We start from the raw sequence: 14,302 nt of genomic DNA on the forward strand, positions 1-14,302 counted from the left end.
TTTCCTGTTTCTGTCATTGCATCCAGATATGTGATACCACAAGTAACATCATGCCTACAAGTCAAGACTATTGGCTTGGTCAATGGTTGTTAGTTGAATAAGATAGATAAGCAGCATTTATGGCTTGTATATAATATTGAAAATGCTTCCACTTATAGCCCTGGTGACACCACAACAAATTTGCTGCTCCTGAGTTTCAAAAAGAGAAGCGATCTCCAGAGAGAAAATTACTCTCTTTAAAAGATTTCCCTTCCCCTACAACGCTCGACTGGCATGAGGCCATGCCCTAATTTCTCCACTAGTGAGAAGTGAGCAGCGCACATGGATGTGCCTGCTGTCACTGCAGTCCAGAAAAAACGGACTGCCTGTGCCAGGGCTCAAAACAGAGCCCGATAAAGACCCATTTCGAGCCCCCCCCCCCCTTTAAAAAACTGCTGCTGCTCAGCACCGGTCAGACCCTGCCCACTTAAAGCCCTTGATGTTGGCATCTGTAGATGTCGGTGGAGGGGTTTCGTTGAGGGCGGTGATGAGCTGTTCTTATGTGACTCTGTTACAGCTTCTATGAGGGTAGAGGTTGGCGTGGTGGTATGCGATGGGTTTGGTGAAGGAGAAGTGGACGCAGTGCTGGTCGGACCGCTGGAGCTCGGTGGTGTGGCTGAAGATGATGTCACTGGCCGAGAAGATGGGGTTGAGTGTGTGTCTTGCTGAGTGGGTTGGGGAGATGCCCAGTTGTTTGAATCCAACAGTGGCAAGGTTCTCCAGAGGGGTGAGGTGTTTTTGTCGTTAGAGTTTTCCAGGTTAAAGTTGAGGTCGCCAGGAAGGATGTAGTCTGTGTAGAAGATGAAGTCAATGATGGAATTGCTTAAGGGTCGGCGGGGTCCGGCGGCTCTGTAGACGAGGGTGCCTCAGAGGGTGGTGTTTGGGTTGGTCGGGACCTGGAAGTGGAGGTGCTTCATGTTGGCTGTGAGGTCGTCTGCGTGGGTGGTGAGGTGGAGGGTGCTTTTCTGTATGATGTTTTTTGTGTACAATGGTGATTCCTCACCCCTCTCCAGCCAGCTGCCATTGCTGTTCTGGTGCTTGAAAGAAATGTGACTTGCATTCAGTAAGTATTTTCAACTTTGACAAAAAGAACGTCATATACTTCATAATTAAATCCCTGTATTTCTATCTGACCGCATCATAAGAGTTTTCTTTCTTTCTACTGCTTGTATGTCCTTGCGGAAGAGCCTCAGTAAACAGTCCTCTTGCTGAAGTTTTCCTTTTGAATTGTGTAGTAACTGACTCTCAGGCGAGGCTAATTCAAACAGGATTTATTAGGTTACACGGCCGTGGAGCAAACACAGGAGGCTCCACCAGGCTCAGCAGTTAGACCAAGTATAAAAGTACATTCCATGTGGCTTAGCAACAGAAGCCACCTAGCAACCTTAGTATTCTAATGCACTATAGGTGCATAAAGAATACTACATACCTTTCCTTGTTCTTGAAAGAAAACAAAATGTTAGAGAAAATATATATTTTTAAAAAACTAAAATTAAAAAGAAACATATTATATTATCAACATAAATATTAAATATTATCTGAAACAAACTGGCAAAGAACATTTCCTTGAACTCCTCCTGACACCTTCATTATTTAGAGGAACCTGACTGGCAGGAACAATTTGAAGTATTGGGTACATCAACACGTGTTAATCTAGGTACAGTAACATTCTGTTGGAATGAACTTGAGTAAGAACTATGCAAAACCTTGGAAACTTTATTTAGGTTCCCCCAGTACCCTCCTTCAACTTGCACAGCATTACCATACATTTTTACTACACAATGTGGTTTACCAAATTTGCTCTCACCTTTCTTAGTATGTATAGGAGATTTCATTTTCACAAAATCTCCCGCATTGAGAAAAGACATCTTGACCCCCTTTTTACATCAAACCAAGCCTTTTGCTTTCTTTGCGAATTGGAAACATTTTCTTTGACCTGAGACATCAGATCATCCACATTTGTGGTAAACTTCTGTAAATTACTCATCCACCCAGGGTTGAAAGATGTGTTAGCAATTCTTCCCCTCATGAGAACAAAAGGAGCAACCTTGGTAATCGAATGTGGTGTCGTTTTGTAAAACCACAACATATTATCTAGAGCACGTTTAACATCATGGTGACCAAACTTTGCCCACTTCACACAATCTCCAATCACACAGTTCATCCTTTCCACAAGACCGTTAGTTTGAGGATGATATAACGAACTCTTAAGATGTTTGACGGAGACGGACTGGGGAAAATTTTGAAATTCACTGCTGACAACTGACTCCCATTATCAGAGACTATAACCTCTGGAAAACCCTCTCTTAAAAATCCATCAGTAAGGAAATCAACAATAGTTTTAGTATTAGCCTCTCTCACCAACTTAATATCGGACCATTTGGATGAATAATCAACCAAAACCAGAATATACTTGTAAAGACCACAAAGAACATCATATGGTCCTTGTACATCAATGCCAACTTTCACCCAGGGTTTGTCAGGACACTCAATGGGATTCAAAGGAGGAGTGGACACCTTGAGAGACTTGTCTGAGGAACAACAAACACAACATTCTTTGACAATGTTTTCAACATTAACATCCATGGATGTTCACCAGAAGGTATCACGAAGGCGACGCTTAGTGAGGGTGGCTCCAAGGTGTCCTTCATGCACACGTCTCAAAATACCTGATCTGAGAGAATAAGGTGGCACCAGCTTATCACCCCTTGGTAATAAACCATCTTCAAGAGACAACTCTTGACCAATTTAGCTAAAAGGTTGAAGCAGAGGAGAGAGTACATTTTCACGTGGCCAACCCTAAGTAACTAACTCACAAACATCCTGAAGAACAGAATCAGAAAGAAACGCTGATCTCCACTCTTCCTCAGAGCCTACTTTGTGATGAGGAATATCTAGGGCAGCCACGAAGCAATCTTCGCAATCCTCATCAATGAGATCATCAAATTTAACGTTCTCCTGTTAAGTTTTTTTTACTGGAAATCTTGATAAAAATCAGCTCTTAAATTTTTTCGACCAGATGTATGTTTGACCTCAAAATGGAACTGCAACAACCTGGTGACCATTCTTAGAATTCGAGGAGTGGAACACTTATTCATGCCATCCCCTAAAATGCTTACAAGTGGCTTATGATCAGTGAGGACAATGAAGTGTTTACCCACCACATACGGGCGAAACTTCTCTATAGCCCAAGAACATGCCAGTAGTTCCTTCTCTATGACTGAATATTGGTGTTCAGCACCTCTCCGTACGCGAGAGGCAAAACCAATAGTATGTTCAATACCATCAACTTTCTGAGTTAACATGGCACCTAACCCTACTTGACTGGTGTCAACAGTGATGAAGCATTCATGCGACGGATCAAAAGGCTTGAGAGCTTTGCAACAGCGTAAGGCAGACTTGACATGATCCAATGCAATCACACTCTTGGTCCCATTCAAAGACAGCACCTTTCTTTAACAAAGCACTTATGGGGCGAACGATCGTAGCAAAGTGAGGTAGAAATTTAGAATAATATTCACAAAGTCCCAGTAAGGACTTGACTCCTGACTTGTCAATTGGCACAAGAGCATTAGTAATATCTTCCAATAATCCCGGTTTAGGACTTACACCTTCTTGAGATACAACGTGACCCAGATATTCCACCTTATCACAAGAAAACTCACATTTATCAGATTTGAGAACAACACCATGCTCCTTGAACAAGGACAACACTTTATCTAAAGTGGCATCATGACTAGCATTGTCCTTTCCAAATACAAGAACATCATCTTGGAACACTAAGACTGAATTCAAATTCCGGAGAATATTATTCATTATTCTTTGAAAGACAGATGCTGCTGAGGCTAAACCAAAAGGCATTCAGCAGTATTGAAAAGTGCCTAGTGGGGAAACAAATGTCGTGAGATGTTTGGATTCTTGGTGAAGTTCAACTTGATGGTAGGCACTTGCTAGATCGAGCTTGGAGAAACATTTAGCTCCTTTGGTAGCCGCAAAACGATCAGAAATTTTGGGTAATGGATGGGAATCAACCCAAATTTCTTTATTAAGGGACCTTAAGTCAACACAAACCCTAAGTTGGCCATTTTTTTTCCGGGCAACCACTAAAGGAGATAACCACAAAGAAGACTCAGCAGGTTCGATAACCCCTTTTGCACACAACTCTTTTAATTCTTTCTCTAAATCAAACCTAACACTAAAAGGAACCCCCCTGAGTTTATGTTTAACTGGGGTTGCACCGTGCTTAACAACAATTTTATGTTTAAAACCTTTAACTTTACCTAAAGAGTCTCCGAAAACAGAAGGCTATTTAGTCTTCCATTTTTGTTTGAGGTAATCACAACATTCCACTACAAGGACTTGTTCAAGAGTTCCAGTTCTCAAAATCATCCCGAACAATCCCTGGTGAAACCACCCAAGGATGTTCAAACCCTTTACAGCAACATAAATCTTACCCTTGATACATTTCCCCTTGAAATACAATGTGTCCTCAAAAAATTCCAAAAAGTCGATCTTACGTCCTTCGTAGGAAACTGGAGAATGATCTGGAGGAGACAAAACAATGGAATGAGCCCACGTTTCCTCAAAAGGTTTCTTGATCATCATGGTGATGCGGGCACCAGAATCAACCAAAAGAGGAAGAATTTTATCACCAACTCCAATGTCAACAATAAGGTCACCTTCAACTGGTTCACTTGAGGATCCAATAAGAGTATATTCTTCATCCTCTTCCCTTATCACAGAAATAGTTTCTGAATCACTTTCACAATCGGATTCAACTATACAAGCAAAAGGTTTTTTAACATATTTTTTTAAGACACACCTTGGCAAAATGTCCTACTTTCTTGCAATAATTACAAGTGACAGTAATGGCAGGGCATCTTCCGTTCTTTCCATGTGGAGGATTACCACATCTAAGGCAAATATTAGGATTGACACCATCAGGTTTGTTAGACTTAGGTACAGTTTTGGAAACTATATTCTTAACTTTAGGAGCCGTTCTACTACACTTGACAACCTTAACACTGTCGTTCAATTTGTCACCATTTTTATCCTCAAGCTCCTTTAAAGAAGACATACATGTTTCAATACTTTTGGCAATTCTCAAAGTCTCATCGAGAGTGGGATCAGCTAAGGTTAAAAGTTTCTGTCCAATGCTCTTTTCTTTGCATTGACAAACAAATTGATCCCTTATAAGTTGCTCCGTAAAGTTCTCAAATTTACAGACTGCCACTAGACATCTCAAAGAGAAAGCACATGTGTCAACATCTTCATCCTCATCTTCACTTTGTTTTCTTTTGAAGAATTTATGTCTTAAAACAATGAGACTAGGTTGCTTATCAAATCTTTTTTTAAGTTTCAAAACAGTTTGGAGAAACTCGTCCAAGCCATCACTTTCTTCAGGAGAGAGATCGAGAAGATGTTTGAAGATTGACCTACCTTCAAAAGCAAGAGAATGGAGCAACACATTTCTGTCCGCTGCATACCTTGTCGCCCGATAGCTCCTATGTATGTCTCAAAAGCATCAAACCACTTTTCCCATAAAACTGGAGGTTCACCAGGGAATTCAAAAAACTATGGAGGAGGATTCACAGATTGCATAGCGCACATGTGATTGGAATCACAAACCAGAAAAACTAAATAATGAACAAGACTATAGAGAAATGGATATCCAGACAACGAGAATGGGCTAGATTACAAAATGCAAACAAATTAGAAACATGTGTGGATATAACAGAAGATATGTAGAGTGAAGAAGATAACATTTGGTGAAAGCTTTGATGTAAAAAATTCCATGAACAAGGTGTGCCCATCACATATTCCACTAAAAAAACAAAAATGCAAGTAAAAAAATGCAACAATATTATGAGAAATTTTCTTTTTCTTAAAAAAAAAATGTACATAAATCAAAAGGAAGGTGTGCGCATTATCGGATGATGAGCAAGAGGTTTCAATGAAGTAGAAAAATGGTTGATATGTACATTTTTGCAACTTGTTGAAAAATTATATGGTGTGTGTATCACTGCGTTCACTGGAGCCAGGAATGAAGAATGTGCATAAAATCAGGTGTGCGCATCACCGAACGATGAGCAGCAGATTTATCTGAAAAAACTGTTTAAAGTTAAATGGTGTCTGTATCACTGTATGATACACAACTATGCTGGAACAGTGCCGTTGTTGAAACGCAAACCATGCGTTGCCAATGGAGGTGGAACGCATAAATCACCCTAAAATGGCCGCTGTCAGCGTGACGAGTGATGACTTCCAACATAGACGCGTAACGATGAGAGTGTACTGCGCAGGTATACGTGGTGCATCAGTGAAACACAGTTGACGTTAGGAAGATAGTGAGCAAGAATGGATCCAGGAATGAGGATTCTTATGTTGTTAGGCGGTCAGACGGGGTGTGTAGCCATTAGGTATTTATATTTGAATAAGGTAGCGAATTAAAAGAAAACTTCTCAAAGTGTCCAAAAATTAAACGCGCATGTAAGCTATGAGTAGATTTGCAGTGCTGAGCCGAAACCGTTTAAAGGGGCAGGCAAAATGCAGATTAGGAAACCACAAACAACAAAGTGCGCACGCCCTACCAGATTCTTGAAGCTTTCATGAACAGTAAATTTGAATAACAGGAAATATTTCCGCTCGGCAGAAAAAGGAAGTCTTCAGCAGAAGTGTAGTCAGCAAGGAAGATGAAATTGGCTGTATTGAGCGCGTAGTGAAGATCTGGTCACAAAGTTTTGGGCAGAAGTGGTTTCTTGAAGTAGCAGTGCAAGGTTCATAAGGTTGTGAGCGTGTAACCATGAATCGTCGCCGTTAATTTTGTAGTAACTGACTCTCAGGCGAGGCTGATTCAAAACAGGATTTATTAGGTTACACCGCTGTGGAGCAAGCACAGGGGGCTCCACCAGGCTCAGCAGTTAGACCAAGTATAAAAGTACATTCTATGTGGCTTAACAACAGAAGCCACCTAGCAACCTTAGTATTCTAATGCACTAGAGGTGCATAAATAATACTACAACTTGCTACTTGCAGAATGAAATCTTTGTAGAGTAAAATAGGTGAAAGATTATAGCCCTGGGTGATGCACCTGGCTTCACTGTTCTTTCTCCGTTATAAAAGTACTTCGACTGGATTTTAAGTGTAAACATTTTGTAATCCAATGTTTTCGCTGGCAGTCTATTCAACAATGAATGTCAACTTTGGCTTCGCGATCGCGAGAGAGCCTCATTAAGTGCTTAATTTGTAAAAATAATAAGTGCTGGGGCTCTCATCAGGTGGTCACTGCACATTGCACCACAAATTGCCCCTGACAGCGCTCCCAAGGATAGTAACAACACAACCACTATCACACTCCTACAAGTTTGACCATTTGGACTATTTCAGGCCCCCAAAAGCTTTAAGACTGGGCGGCAGGTAATAGTCATTTTAAATTTATATTGAATTAATAATGAACTGTTCTTGTGGTCATCCTAAATTAGTCAGACAGCGCCACCTTATGGCTGAATATCACAAGCATCGGTGTTGACAATTAAGTGCTGGTGCCAAGCACTGGAAACCTCTTGCTCAAATTAAGCACTAGCCTCACTGCTGAGGTGTTCTTTATTGCTTGAACTCATGCCCTGCCTTCACCTCCAGAACTTCGATATGAGAGAGAACACAAGAGAGTGGATTTCAGATGGCTGTTTCCCTGTTTCTGTAGAAAGTGTACCTTATCCCTGGGCACCAGATATCCACCCTATTCCTCCTCACGAGGTTAACCTTTGGCTATACATCCACAGCTGATTTTTTAAAATGTATTTTACTTACCTCCTCGCTGCGTACTCCTCCTCGTCGCTACTCTCCTTTTCATACCTCCTCTCCCCCTAATCCTTCCAGCCAGAACAGGACGTACCCAGGAAACACCCAGGCTCCCCATAGCTAATCACAATGCTGAATGCAGCATTGTGATTGGTCTGAGCACTGTGGTTTGGCTCTTAGTCAGGTACTGGAGAGAACATGCTAAGTGTGCATGAAAGTTTGGCCGGCCTGAGATGGCTGCCCAAATATTCATGTCCGCGTAGGGAGTGAACACCACTCCTCCCCTGCTCTGTCAGCAGAGCAGCCCCGCCAAGCTGCCACAACAGAATAAATTAGATAAAAATAACTTTCAGTTAGCATTTTATTTTTCCTTACACTGCTGAAAAACAGTGGGGCAACGCACCTCCGCCTTAGTGGAGGAGCCACCACTGATCAGTAGGACTTCCTTTGAAGCATAGCAACCAAGCTATGGATCTCTCTTCCAGCTCAAATAAAACTAGGAATGGGCGTAACTTGCATAAATTACAACAAATCAGGTGAGATTAGGTGGAATTATATGAGAAGCGTAACCCAGCATTTAGCTATATTTTCTTAGTGCAAAATGCATCCTTCTGTCCAAAATGGACAAGAGGATGAATTTTGCCCTAAGAAAGTAGTGCTAAATGCAACAGAACACAAACAGCAGAAGGTAATTTTGCTCTTTAAACTTGTTGTTTCTGTGCTTCTGCAATAGGAGTTTTCTGTCAAATTACTCATAATTGTGTGAAATGGCGTAATGGTGTAATAATCAGTGATTTTGCTTGAAAAGAGTAACACAAATTACCAAAATCACTCTGATTACTTGACACAATTAAAATTTTGCTCCGGCCTAAATAAAACATATGTATAACCACTTGAATTTTCACAGATACCTGATCCTTTAAACCAACCAAGAACACCCCTCAACAGAGATTGGCCCTGCAACCTGACTCAGTGGTGAAAACTTGGAGGCCAGCAGGCAATGTAATGTAACTCCAATCAATGCTCTTTCTTCCGGACAACCTTGTGATGCTAACATGCTTAAGTGCAGCATCAAGTCTGCACTGACAAGGCTGACACGCCTCGCCTACACCCATGAACAAGGGCTGCTATTGGGAAGAACCTATTTGCCTCTTGGAATTGGCTGTAAGGGCTTACTGCCTGCAGCAAGGATGTTTCCTTAACCTGTTGTATTGGGATTCTAATCCGGGCTACTCCAGAACCCAGATACGATTAGAGGTGGATTAGGATTGGGAAATGTGAGTTATTTTTTGCGGTCCAACTTTCTAAAACAATTAAAGCCCTAAATTCATAGCAAACTCATATAGATTACATATTATAGTCATGACATTTGACGCACCAGTAACAATGGACACCCTTCTCCGTCACGGACATACACATTAGCAGAGGGATTCAATGGCAACAGTTTGAACAGGCTAATTTATATTGCTTTGCTGTGAAATCAATTATTAGGACTCCCAAGAGATCCAGAAAGATGCGGCCAAAAATGCAATCTAAATGAGGCATCGAATCTCCAGGCAAGCATCAATCACTGGAGCCAGGGCAGAACATCTGGTAACTAGCAAGGGAAGAAACAAACAACTAAAGGAGGCTTCTTCGAATTTCTGGCCAAGCATAAATCACTGTTAAGACAGTCAGTATGCGTACAGGTGTTCCATTTAGTGGGGGATGCCATATTCTGAATAGTTGAACATCATTTACAATTCTTATTTAAAAGCATTCTGGTCCATCCACATGGGCACTACCGCGGGGTTAGCTTACTGCGGGGTTAACGAGGGGGCTCACATGGGGACTGAATAAGTTGTACAGAATACGTTCACATCTTTAAGGCTGAAAGCCTTACTAAATGGTAGGAAACTGTCTATGGAATCTGTTCATCTTTGGCTCTGGCGGTTTCCGGTGTGTGACAGTCTCGGGAGGCGCAGCCGTGTCATGCACAGAAAACTCATCCAGTTACATCCCCTGGTGATGACTCATAGCACAGGTGTCCGGTGCTGGGCTGATGGGAAGGCCGAGAAGCTCTTGATCGCTTCCGGGCCCTGGGAGTGCACGAGGCAGTGTACACTACAGTAAATACACTAAACTTCTAGTAAAGCACAAAACAAAAAGCACGTGAACACGTAGAATACACTGTACATTCAAACATGACATGGAGTACAGGTACTGTTCGGCACGAAAAGGAGACGAAGGAAAGAGCAGCAGATGTCTGTTTTGGGTCACGGGGAATAGTTATATTTAGCTAGTGGATTTACCAACCGGCTCCAATTGCCCCCCTCTCCCAGTCGCGGTCGCGCCCGGGTGGGGGCCAGGGAATTAAATATTAAAAGAAAAACGTACCTCACAGCCGGTCCGCGCCACCTCTGCTCCCCTTGCCGCCTTCATGAATGGCACTGGAATGGACTGGCAGCCACTCTCAGCCAATCCTGGCGCTGCTAGTAGCGCCAGGATTGGCTTAGGTCACAGTTAATCTTCGCCCGTCGCCTGCCCATTAGGAGACTGAAGGGCTCCTAATGGGCATGCGCAAACAAGCGAAAAACACAAGTGCGCATGACTGGGCACGGGCAAAAAATGTGCCTTCCGTCCCCACTCATGCGCAATTGTGTTGTGCTACTGCCTGTTGCCCCCCACTGGTCTGACAATCATGTCAGTCAACATGAGGCCAGACCGCCCACCCCCTTCAGTCTCTGAAAGGGGTGGGCGGTCCGACGTCATGCTGACTGACATGATTGTCAGTTCTCCCTCGGCGTCTTTGAACTTAAGAAAACTGATTCAGTATACTTAAGTTCAGAGACGCCGAGGAAACTGGGGCAGGGGGCTATGCCCGCACGCCCCAATGGACCCACCGTGCCTGAAGAACAGTCGGGGCATGCCCTAGCATTCTTACCTTTGTATTGACTCTGTTGCCCGCACAGGTAAACAGGCCTGGAAGTGTGCTGCTGCCACAAAGACGTGACTGCAAACTTGAACTGCAATTTTCAGCACTACCACTAGATGGCAGGGCGCCCACAGGTTTGCAAAGGGGTCAGCCTTGAAACTAGAATAAAAAGTCACCAGAAATGTAACTACACATTTTTAGTTCTCGCCTGGCGTTAGCAGCGCATGAGTTGCGCTTGCCATGCAAGGGCTTCTTGAAATCAATACGAATCCAGAAGCTCGCTTTCTGCTCCGCCCGTGTTTTGCATTGATGCGTGTCATTTTGCATCACCATTTATGCAAAACCGGGTGTTACGATTGTCCAGGAGGCTTTTTAGTCCCTCCTGGTTACCACCCTGTCCACTTTTGGCCCCGCCCACCGGGATTGGATCTTTTACTTGCAGCGGGAGACAGTGTCTCTTAATTAGCCGCTAAGCACTTTTTTCTTTTCTTTGTGAGCCACTCTCACTGCAGGCATGTGTTTTTTTTTTATTAACGGAGCATTGAGCTCTAATGCACTTCAAATTTTAAATTCAGTACTTTGCTGTACAGAGCCCTCATTGCTGCGTGCCCTACTTGAACGAATATTTGTTTGTTGTGTAGTGTGCAGTACTGGGCTGTACAGAGCCTTCATTGCTGTGCGTGCCCTAAATGAACGAATATAATAGGCTCTTGCTCTACAAGGTCTGCTGGCTGTTTGTTTAGCAAATTCATACAGTGCAAACTGAACTCGAGAGTAGCAGAGACCTTTACAAGACACCCAATTACATTACACAAGAGCACATTCACACAGGAATACATTGCCTTTTAGAAGGCACAGGAGATTAACTCATTTGCCCAGAATCACACATTTGTAAGCCAATGCTGTGACTCGAACAACATCAGCTTCCGCACGTGATCATCATGCGTGAATAATCCATTAATCACACGCAATCATCAAGCGTGATTAATCAATTAATCTCCCCATGGTCCCCCTGTTTACTAAAAACGGGGTGCTAAGGAACATTGACATGCGCTATAAGGGACCACCCTGTTAAATCTGTTTTGTGTTCTATCTACTCGCCGTTTTTTGTTTCTAATATTCGGCCTCTTTCTGCTCTCCCATGTGCCCCCTTCGAGATCCTCTTCTCCTTCCGCATTTTGCCAGCACCCTCCTACCCAATAGTTGTCCACCACCATCACCACGTCCACCACCACCACCACCACCACCATGTCCACTATGTCCACCACCACCATGTCCACCACCACCACGTCCACCACCATGTCCATCACTACCACCACGTCCACCACCACCATGTCCACCAAAACGTCCACCACCACCACCACATCCACATCCACTGCCACCACGTCCTCCACCACCACCACCACGTCCTCCACCACCACCACCACGTCCACCACCACCACCACCACGTCCACCACAACACCACCATGTCCACCACCACGTCCACCGCCACCATGTCCACCACCACGTCCACCACCACCATGTCCACCTCCACTACCACATGCACCACCACCACGTCTGTCACCACCACGTCCACCACCACCATGTCCACATCCACTGTCACCACGTCCTCCACCACCACGTCCACCACCAACACCACCACCACGTCCACCACAAAACCACCATGTCCACTACCACGTCCACATCCACTGCCACTACGTCCTCCACCTCCACCACCAACACCACCACCACGTCCACCACAACACCACCATGCCCACCACCACGTACACCGCCACCATGCCCACCACCACGTCCACCACCACATCCACCACTACCACGTGCACCACCACCACGTCCGTCACCACCACGTCCACCACCACCAGGTCCATCACATCCACCACCACCACCACCACGCCCACCACCACCACCACGTCCACCACCACCACGTCCACCACCACCACGTCCACCACCACCCCGTCCACCACCACCACCAGGTCCACCACCACCACGCCCACCACCACCAGCACCACCTCCACGTCCACCACCAAGTCCACCACCACCACCTCCACACCACGTCCACCACCACCACGTCCACCACTACCACATCCACCATTACCACATCCACCACCACCACATTCACCACCACCACATTCACCACCACCTCCACCATCACGCCCATCACCACCACCACCACATCCACCACCACCACCACATCCACCACCACCACATCCACCACCACATCCACCACCACATCCACCACCACCCCATCCACCACCACCACACCTACCACGTCCACCACCACCACATCCACCACCACCCATGACAGGTAAAGTGTCACTGGAGGGAAGAGTAATAGGAGTGTAAACCCCGGCTGTACATAGGACATTTAAGGATGCATTGTGTGCGAGAAGATGGGAATAGGGGCTAGAAGTATTACACCAGACCCAAGATACTTTTTGAAGAGGCACAATGTCACAGGGGATCCTGTAAAAGCACTAACAGCATCTCTACCTCACATTGGCATACCTGCACGAGCAACTCACTCAAAACAAGCATTGGCATAGCCAATAGGTCTCGCCTTTGGGGCCTTATAAGTGATTCACCCCAATCAGGTTGTAGTATTTCAGGAGTATTTATTATACAAGTTACAAGTCCGGATGTTCATCTCAGGACTAGCCCCACAAGGAGCAGCCAGCATGCTGCTCAGCCCTTCCCCAACTGTAGTCTCTGACCCCCCACATTCCATATTGCATTACACTAGGAGGGAGGAACTCACTGGCAGAGCATGAACACATAGAAACCAGGATACAACATATCCTCCTATCTTCCAAAAAGGAACCAGAAAAGAACACTGTAACAGTTGAAGAGAAAAAGAGAAAAGCAGAAACAAGATGCAGAAGCTAGATGAACCAAAGAGAGAACTAAAGAGAGAACCGAAGAGAGACAAGAAGAGCAGTGAGAGAGACAAAGCAAGAAAAGCAATGAGAGAGAAAAAGGAAATGTGAAAACAGATAAACATAATCCAATACTCATTCTCCCTTCTTTATATAACCAAAGAAAAGAAAAAGTGGAAGGAGAAACCATCAATGACTACCACCTGCACAACTACTGGCCAGACAGGTATGCGAGGAAGCAACTCAGGACAGGAAGAAACAAGAAGAAGAGAAGAGAAGAAGAGAAATACAAGAGATTAATCATGCTCATACAGGGATCGCTGTGAGTAGGCGGCTGCGTGACCTCACCAGATAATTCTTTGGGTATATTTTTAAAATACGACTTAAGTGTTTTAAACTGTGATAAAGTGTTTTTATAAACCTGTGGCAGCACTCTTAGACAAGCTACGCAGCAATTTTAAAAGCCATCCTTACTGTTTATAATTGCATACTTTGCACACTGCTCTTCCTGGCTCCCGCCTTGGTCCCCGCAGCTGATTGCTGTATGAGAGGAGGGGGTGGAGACCAAACACTAGCGCGCCCAGGGCATTTCCGGCTACAGAGGGGCGGAGCTGTCCCTCCACCTCACACGTTATTTAAACCAATGTGCCAACGTGCACTCAAGGGATCACGGTTA

Source organism: Lissotriton vulgaris, chromosome 7 (genome assembly GCF_964263255.1).
Source record: "Lissotriton vulgaris chromosome 7, aLisVul1.2, whole genome shotgun sequence".
NCBI classification, from domain to species: Eukaryota; Metazoa; Chordata; class Amphibia; order Caudata; family Salamandridae; genus Lissotriton; species Lissotriton vulgaris.